This window comes from Aedes aegypti, chromosome 2, assembly GCF_002204515.2.
Source record: "Aedes aegypti strain LVP_AGWG chromosome 2, AaegL5.0 Primary Assembly, whole genome shotgun sequence".
NCBI classification, from domain to species: domain Eukaryota; kingdom Metazoa; phylum Arthropoda; class Insecta; order Diptera; family Culicidae; genus Aedes; species Aedes aegypti.
The window spans coordinates 307165153-307174461 of NC_035108.1; the positions used below are offsets into that span (position 1 = coordinate 307165153).

Genomic DNA, 9309 nt, shown 5'->3' on the forward strand with positions numbered 1-9309 from the left:
CTATGGCACTTTTTCCAAGTTTGTCCAGAAAGATCGAAGGTACACAATAAAAGAAAACTAGCGATTTTCCCCAAGCCTGCCTTGATTGTTGTTGGTGAGCGGGAGTTATCTTGCAATTTGGAAAAGTGTTGTGTCATATTTCGTGTGTAGTACTGGTGCCTCCCTCCCAGGTCATTACTTCCCATTACAACAAAAATTTGTACATTTATTGCGCTACTTGAATTTTGATGGATTTAATGAAGTTGAACCGTGCTTTGTACCTCCACTATTGGTACATTTACCCTAACCCTAGTGGGTCACGGGGAAGCAATTAACGGCAAGGTGGGCGCAGTTGAAAAGTTTGTGAACTTTACTCTAGAAACCTTATATTTTCCTTCCCAGAATTCTTCAAGAATTTTGACCAGCTTGAATTATTTCAGAATTTTGACCAATTCTAAATTAAATTATTACAAAAATTTCTCATAGGAATTCTCTTTGAAGCTTTAAGCTGTAAAGTTTTCAAAGCATTTGGAAATTGAAATTTATAGAGTTTTATTAAATTTACTTACCTACATTACCTGCAAATCTTTTTAAAGCTATTGAAGGATTCCTACAGAAAACATCCCAAGAATTCTTTAAGGATTTCACTGAACACGCCTTTGTTCTAGACAAGGATTCCTAAGGGAAGTCAGAGATTTTTCCAAGTATTCTTTCTTGGTCTCATTTAAGAATTATTTAAGAGGTTCTTCTAGTAAGTTCCTAAAATATCCAAACATGTTTTTAAGAACTGTTACCGTTGAGATGATCTTAATTTGTTCATTTGTTTTCTAGAATAATTGTTAGTTTGTTGTTCAAAATAATTAAATTAATTGAATAGGAATGTTAGTTAAAATTATAATTTGTTTGCTATTATGTTGTTAATAATTGTTAATTTGAAGATTCTCCGGAAATAGTTTTAAGAACAAAATTTTTTAACACACGAAACCAGTATTGGACACGTCAAACAATATTCATGCACTAAGTGTTTGAAAAAGGGGAAAAGCGTTTGCCACAATGTATGCCACGTCAAAAAGGGAATAAAGGGGTGGAAAAGGGAACAGAATGGGCAGGCTATTAGGACGAATAGAGTTAAGCTAAAGGTCTATTCCGTAGATCTCAGTGGGAACACACGCAAATATTTCCAAATCAAGTTGACCGTTAGTTAATTCGAGTCGAAGTGACTAATTTTGAATGTATACCAAGCAGTATAAATCAGGTATGCCAATTAGTAGTTCACTATTCAAAGGAACCCCGTAATACCCAATAGCCATCCTAACGCCTTACTCATAACCCAGGACCGATTATCGTATGCCTGAAAAATTCGACAAAGGCTCCCACGACCCCCATAAACCCGTGGTAAACCCCTGTAGCTGCCATGATAGTCCGCTCGAGGTGCAAGGATATCGTGAGCCGACCATTGGAACCCCCAACACCCTAGGACGCTGGCACACCCATTAAGGTGCCGGTATCAGGCCTATACCTGCCTCTATCGTTAATCTAACAACCCGAAGACCGATTGGTTGCACCTGAAAGGATACGGAGTTGAAGAAAAAGAAATGGATCAATTTTGAAAAAAATAAAAATAAAAAGAAATCGATTCCTAAAACAGTTAAATTTAAAAAAAAATATTTTGCATTGTTTCAGGGATGCTTCTCAGATTTTATGAGAAGTATCCCTGAAACAATGCAAAATAAATTTTGACAGTAATTCCTGAATGAATTAAAAGATAAATGTTGTTTGAAAAGTCGTTACGCCCTCTTTATGGATCCACGGATCTTCACTAGGGAAGTCGATGTCACGAGATGGCCAACTCATGCCCTACTCAAGTCTTTAAAGGGAAGAAACTAAAGAAATTGTAACCCAACGTACCTGATCTTTTCTGCTAATGCCTACAGTTTAAGTAAAAAATTATCTGTTGTTTGTTACATGAGAATATAAAAAAAAAGAATATTTTTAATGTACTTTTAAGGCTAAAAACGAGTGACATATAGACAAAATTTTGCTTTTTCAAAATATCTTTTTGTGTGAAATTTTGACAGACATATACAGTTCTCCTTTCACGATTAGAAAATGTATTTGTGTTATGTCTGTCCTTGTGGTCTGGTTTTTTGAATCCTCAAAAAAAACTCCAGACGCTAATGATTTAGCGATTCACAGAAACACATTCCAATTATGACTTCAGTTTTGATTGCATTAATCAAAAGTTATAAATGATTGAACCAACCCCCTATCCGTGTAAGTCAACATACATCACTGCATAATAATGTACGCACATAAAAGAATCAAAACCGATTTAGTGGAAACAAAAAATAAATTAATAGCAATCTAGCGCGGAGCTGTAAAAAGTAAAGAGGCGAAACCAAATGGCTGTAATGGAACGGATTTTTTTAAACCATCATAAAAACGGTGTAAAACTTGCGACTTCTCTCACACCTCTGCTATTGGCATGAGAACAGCACGAAAACAAAAAATAAACATTCATCTGTCTAACGAGATCTTGGGCATTAATCACCGCAAATCATAACTGGTTGTCTAATTATTGCCAAGTCCGAAACGCCCCTATTCGGTTTGGGTCTTCTACGGTAGTCTGACGGAACCTCTCCAATGTGTCCAATTTTAATGGTTGGGAAAAGTTATGCTTTTTTTGTGACCCATGTCTAAATCCACAGATCTTCAAACGGCATTAGAAACTAACGTTTAGTATCTACGGGATCTATCGTTGAGGAATTATAGATCGATGAAGAAAGTTGCAACGACTGATAGAATGTTTTCATAAGCCATGTACATTAAGTTCTTAATCTTAGATTTCACATAAATCAAAGACAAATTAAAGACCCCCATGTCCCTTGCAGTTGCCCAAAATTTTCATGGCTCATAAGGTAATCTAGAATGCCGTTTAAAGTGTACTGCGATCTGTCAAACTTGGGTACCTTTTGCACTACCGAGGGACCAAATGCAGTACTAGAAGTGGTACCCAATCTGAACCCGAGTGGGACGGACCTGCATAAATTGCTTCTCTTCAACACTTGAGGTGAATTTTGGTTGGCGAGATGAAATAGCTCAGATTTTAATAAAGCTGGCTCAAATAGTAATATTTGGAACTTTCTGACATATCATGTTTCATATCATACCACAATTAAATAAAAATCTGATGTAAGCCTACATGAATTCAACTAATATTGTCATATTGAAGTGCCTCCTATTGCAAAAATTCAGATAAGATTTAGATGTACTTCGTCGCAAGCGCTTTTATTCGTCATATCAAACTTAAAATGTTAATATATTCATTGTAAATCTGTAATTTTGTGCAAGCTGTTATGGTCCGTCAACTTGTACACCAAATATGCAATACAACGACTATATGTATTTCGATAAATAACTTCAGTTCAATTGTCCACTTTGCACTTTTTCACCGTAATCGCTTGGACGAAGACATAGTAGGCAGCGTCCATAAATGACGTACACTCTGAGAAGTAATCATGTTCAAGTCATTACCAAAAACATATAGCTTTTTTCCATAATGCTTTTCATATAGCTCTTATTTAGAAATTGTATAGATAGCGTTCATTATGAAAATCACATACCTTTTAAGCATAAAGACGATGGATATGGAATCCAATGCAAGTTGGTGTTATAGACAGAATCATATACATTTCATCCAAAATAAATATAGATAATAATTGGTTCTTTAATAAAACTGAAATAATGTTTAAATGGCATTTACTACATGATTATTTGACAAAAAAATCTCAAAAATAAAAGTACGCTAGAGTAGTACATTTTAAAATTATTTATTTAACATAACGTATTAGAATCCACGTAAATGATTTCTTTTTTGACATGCTTTGAGAGGGACCAAGTACTTCCCCAGTCTTCAAATCTTTCATCATCCGCGTATTTGAATCCACTACCTAACCATCTCATAGTTACTACTGGAACCTGCAGCAAAGTAATTTTTGTTGTAGGATGGTCGGTACAAAAATCTAAAACAATGGAACCATGTTAACAAAATTTAAGCACAAAACTAACTGCCGAATAAAACATCTCACCTAGATATCGTCAAACAGAACTTTAGAAAGTTCTCAGTTGTATAGAATCAGCAGCGAATTTCTTCAGCGAGCAAGGTAAATGCTCGCAAATAATGGTTTCACATTCTGAAATATGTACATAAAACTATATAATTATTGAAAAGCTTATATGTACCAGCTTACCGTTACAAATTTGCAAAAGCTCGTCGTTAAACCAAAATCTGCTACCAAATTGTATGCAGTGGCCACCATCGTAGTACTAAATATAAAAAGATTTTTTTCACAATATAAAATCATATAACATGTATCTGATTTTTCAATTACCGAATGGGTAAACGATATCCAATAAGTTATATGTGAAATTCAAACGGCTTCCATATGGTTATTATTTAAACCTCGTTGGACCTTCATATAGTCTTTATTGGGTGTTAATAAAACCTATCAAATATGAATTCTGATGCGTGTATATGATTTTCCAGATAAATATAATCGGATTAATTGGCTCAGTGTAGCATTTTTTGGACAATTTTTGACACCCCCCTCCCCCATCGTAGCCTATTTTCCCATACCATATATATATATATATATATATATATATATATATATATATGTTTCGTAGCAAAATCGCAGACTCCCCCTCCCCTCTAAAATGCTACGTCATTTATGGACGGTCCCGTACATTCATCCCAATCACACGCCGTTAAACTTCTATAATTCATGGAATTATATGAAATCCCCTCTACGATCGCATATAATTGAGAACGTAAATAAAATTTTCCATCCGTCTGGACTGAGAAAAAAAAACTTGTACGCATCAATGTATGCGTGATGTTCGGTGTAGAAAACGATTGCTTTGATTGTGATTGTGTTTCACTGTGTTTTCACAGCACTGTGAGTCGTCATGCATTTGTCCGGTCAAAAGTGATTGTGTTTATATTTTAGGACTGTATTTTGATGGGGCAATACATTTGAAAGAAAACCCACATATTTTATCACGCTGTGGATATGAAGAGTGATGCCCGAAGATATTAATAATCTAGTTTATCATTTCATTAGGGTAGAAGCACCGGTTTTGGCCATACGCCAGTTGTAGCCATAGTGGATTATACACCGTTTTACATAGCCAATCATCATGGACCTTTTGTGTGCAGTAGATCACATTCATATGATAGAGCTACATTCATTTACTTGTCCAAATTGATTCAAAACATAAGAAAAACAATTAATTTTCCTTATAATTTTAACTCCCATACACCTAATTTGGCCACTCTCATGAGAAATCAATGCAATTGGCCAATTTAGGAACCGAAGTTAAATCTCTGGCCGAAACTGGTTCCGTTGGCCTATATTGACCAACGGGATTTTCAAAGCGAAAAAATGGTTTTGGCTCAGTTTTGATATTTTTCACATATAATATAGATTGAAAGCTTGCATTTGACATATTCGTTGTATAAATACGGCTTCCCATTCAGTTTTCATTGACATTTTCTCTTAGGCTGGCCAAAACCGATGCTTTTACCCTGTAACGTTCAAGTTGTGTAGTTTGACCACTCACTACATCACAGTGAGCCGTTAGCTGTGAGACGAATCAAACCTGATTACGGCCAATATGAAAAAGATACGACGAATGTAGGCAACGGTAAGTAATTCATTGCATTATTTCTTATAAACGACCAAGATTATTCGAAATCTTATATCACCTTCTAAAAGGTAAGAATAATTTGGCATCGGTTTGTATCAACATCTTTCACTGAAATACAGGGGAAAAGGCAAGTTCTCACTGACTAAAGCTTAATACGGTGGATATTAGCACATCACCCAAATTCGGTCGAGAAAAAACTTTCATGGATGAATCATGATAGTGTGCTAGTAGTGCTTTACTCTAATCCATTTGGCAAACGAGAATAACTTCGACAGAAAATTGTTCTTTCTTCGAAACTTTCAAGTTTAAATTGACATGAAACGTTCCGATACAATACCAGGTCGATAAATACCTGTATGTTGTCTTTCTTTGGTATTTACGCAGTTGGTGTTTTTCATGACGAATTTGCAACCTCCATAACGTGTGACTGACTGACTGACACGGATGACTTCATTCAGGCTGGTATATTACCGGCCATGAGTCGAGGTAGGTAGATGCGCACTTATTTCGTTATTTTTTTTTTTCAGCGAGCCTGGCTGCTGACCTACCTTTTCGGTAAAGTGAAAGCGCATTGCGCATTAAATGGAATGACAAAGATGATGGCATTCGTGGAATTTCAACGCATTTTAGTGCGTTGCGAATTTCTGCTGCTGAATTGATTCATTCTTTTAAATTAAGACAGTATCCATTTGAATGACAATCCTTTCAATTACATCCAACCAATAACCCATGGCTCCAGCCTTACCTTAAGTTCTCTAATTTATTACAATAGTCCATCAACGCATATATTTTGGCATAGGGAAAGTGTACCAGTTATGGCCATAGTGGTTCCCTATTTGGCCATATGCAAAATTTGGATAACTTTTACATGTTTAATCTTTTTGAATGTTTGAACATCAAGATTTATCCTTTATTTCACTGCTAAAACACAAAAGATTTTTCAAAATATGAAGGCGTGCAAGATATCACGTATGGCGAAATAGGGAACCACTGTGGCCATAACTGGTACACCTACCCTAGTTACCCAAATTGTGGGTTGCGACCCCCAGGGTGGTCGTGAGCCTATGTTGGGAGGGTAGCGAGAAAAATTCTTGCTATACCTACACTACCCGTCATAAATACGGACTCACTAAAATAAATATTGCAACACCCAGTTGAATATTACATCACCCTCCAAAAAGTTGAGCATCACCTCTAAATAGGTTTACATAGCTATATCTCGAGATCCTTATGATATGCGAAGAATCGACCTTCAGCAAAGTTGTTCAGCGGATCAAGGACATTCAAAAGGGAAACAGTTTGATTCGCAATTTTGCCGCTAGGTGGCACTAGTGGGCATGTAAAATTGAGCGTACTAAACTAGTTCTCTCTTGTGAGTCCTTGGGAAAGTTGTTCAGAGTGTCATAGACATCCGGAAAGCAAACCTTTTAATTAAAAAATAAAAATCCGGTTGGTGCCACTAGTAAGCAAATACAATTAAGGATTTCGAGCGAATAATATTTGCTAAATCAGATGAAATAGCAAATGGAAGTCTTGAAATGAAGTGAATCAGAACTGAAACTATTGAATATGATGGCATACCTGAATCTCTTCAATATGAGGTGATTCTGACATGATTGGTTAAAACCAGTATCTCTTGAAAATGAAGTGTATTACACACGATTCTGTTTTTGCACGGATTTTTTTTACACGGCCGTGCAAAAAAAGTTTCCATATATTTTTTTTCGCCAAAATCTTATTTTTGCATGAAACTTCGAGAACTGGTGTTACTTTTTTGCACGTTTTTTGAAATTTTGAACTGAAAATTTTTTTTGCACGGTACGCATCCCCCGTGCAAAAACAGAATCGGGTGTAGTCTTAAATTAGTTGAACATAAAGTGAATCAGACCTGAATCATTAAAAAAAATGAAGTGAATGAAGTGAACACAATTTGACACTGGTTCATCAGAGAGTTAATAAACATTTAAATGAGAACATGAGTGCAAAGTAATAATGTTAAGTATTATTCTGAACGTGGGAAATACTTTCATTTATGAAAAAATGATTCATATTTGCTGATAGAAGTTTGGTTTTACGAAAAAAAACGAAAAATAACTAACCTTCAGTAACATTTCCAAAATGTTAGCATAAGCATAAGCATAGATGACCGTACAATTCGTAGTTGCTACTCCGTGATTGACCAGAACAATCGAAGTTGCACAGGGAATTAATGAATGGGGCTTGGGATTAGCTTACCATTCTTCAATGTGCACAAATCGAGAGCTCAAATTTAAAAGTCAATAACGGCGCCGGCCACGTCCTTACGGTCATCGGGGAAGGGAAGGAATGTTAGTGTGACTACCGTTGTTACTAGAGATCGAGATCACCTCTGCATCTCCACGGTTGTCATGGAGAGGATATTGGGTTAGTGGGATAAGGTAAAGATCTGGGAGTCACCAATGTTTGGTGATGCGATCCATGATATAATCACGCCTAACCGGATTCGCGAAATAATTCGATAATCGCATTAAACGCCGAACAAGTGTTCGTCACTCGCCCACGCAAGAGCAAGCGACGCGATCAATAGATCAAACACTACTAGCGATCCACGGCGCTTTTTCATTTCTCTGAGCGAACGACGCGCGACAAGTTTGATCCTGCCCCCATCGCCCGCCCCCGCAGGAGCCAGTGTCAAGGTCGAAGGATCAAACACTACTAACGAACCGATCACTTTTTCACCGCTTCACTACCGACGCGCGACATGTTTGATCCTGCCCTCATCACCCGCTCCCGCAGGAGCAAGTGTCAAGGTCGAAGGATCAAACACTACTAACGAAACGATCACTTTTCCACCGCTTCACTACCGACGCGCGACATGTTTGATCCTGCCCTCATCACCCGCTCCCGCAGGAGCAAGTGTCAAGGTCGAAGGATCAAACACTACTAACGAACCGATCACTTTTCACCGCTTCACTACCGACGCGCGACATGTTTGATCCTGCCCTCATCACCCGCCCCAGCAGGAGCAAGCGTCAAGGTCGAAGGATCAAACACTACTAACGAACCAGTAACATTTCCAAAATGTTAGTGTCAAAAAGTGACAGAATTTGACATTAAATTCTGCCTCTTTTAAATAAAGCTTATACATCTATTATAAGCAGAGTTCCTTAGTCTAGCGGTAACGTCTGCATGTACTACTTAAGCAAAGCCATGCTGAAGGTGTCTGAGTACGGCTCTCGATCGGTTCTAGTTCACGATACTGAAGCCGGTCTTACCTCAACTGTTGAGGTCGAAATACGCGTATCTGTCAAAAGATATGAACTCTAATGAAATTAAATGATTCAGCATAAAATTCGGCGCTTTTTCTTCTTGGTTAACAGATCAATGATTATGGTTATAACAAAAAAACTCGACCATTTTCTTCTTCATTCTTTGTGAAAATTTTCTGAAAAATAAAATTTGAGCTACTCTGACATCTATTGTTAAAATTATTGGACGTTCGCCAGCGTAATCAGTCAAAAATGTTTCGATTATTATAAAATTATTAGGAAGAAAGTCTATGAAACCTTCGATAAATAAATAGTTCAGCAATGTCTAAGCATATCCTAAAAGTATGCACTCCACTAAAAAAGTGTTGTTCAA

The 9309-nt window shown here is 36.8% G+C and overlaps 1 long non-coding RNA gene across 1 annotated transcript; it reads right to left on the reverse strand.

The window, feature by feature from the left end:
* Positions 1 to 3982: 3982 nt before the first annotated feature.
* On the reverse strand, positions 3983 to 4291 carry LOC110675742. The gene is made up of 2 exons (XR_002499750.1): positions 4230 to 4291; positions 3983 to 4172 (listed from the first exon to the last, which is right to left on the reverse strand). It is a non-coding gene; the product is annotated as an uncharacterized LOC110675742 (long non-coding RNA).
* Between the last annotated feature and the right edge of the window lie 5018 nt (positions 4292 to 9309).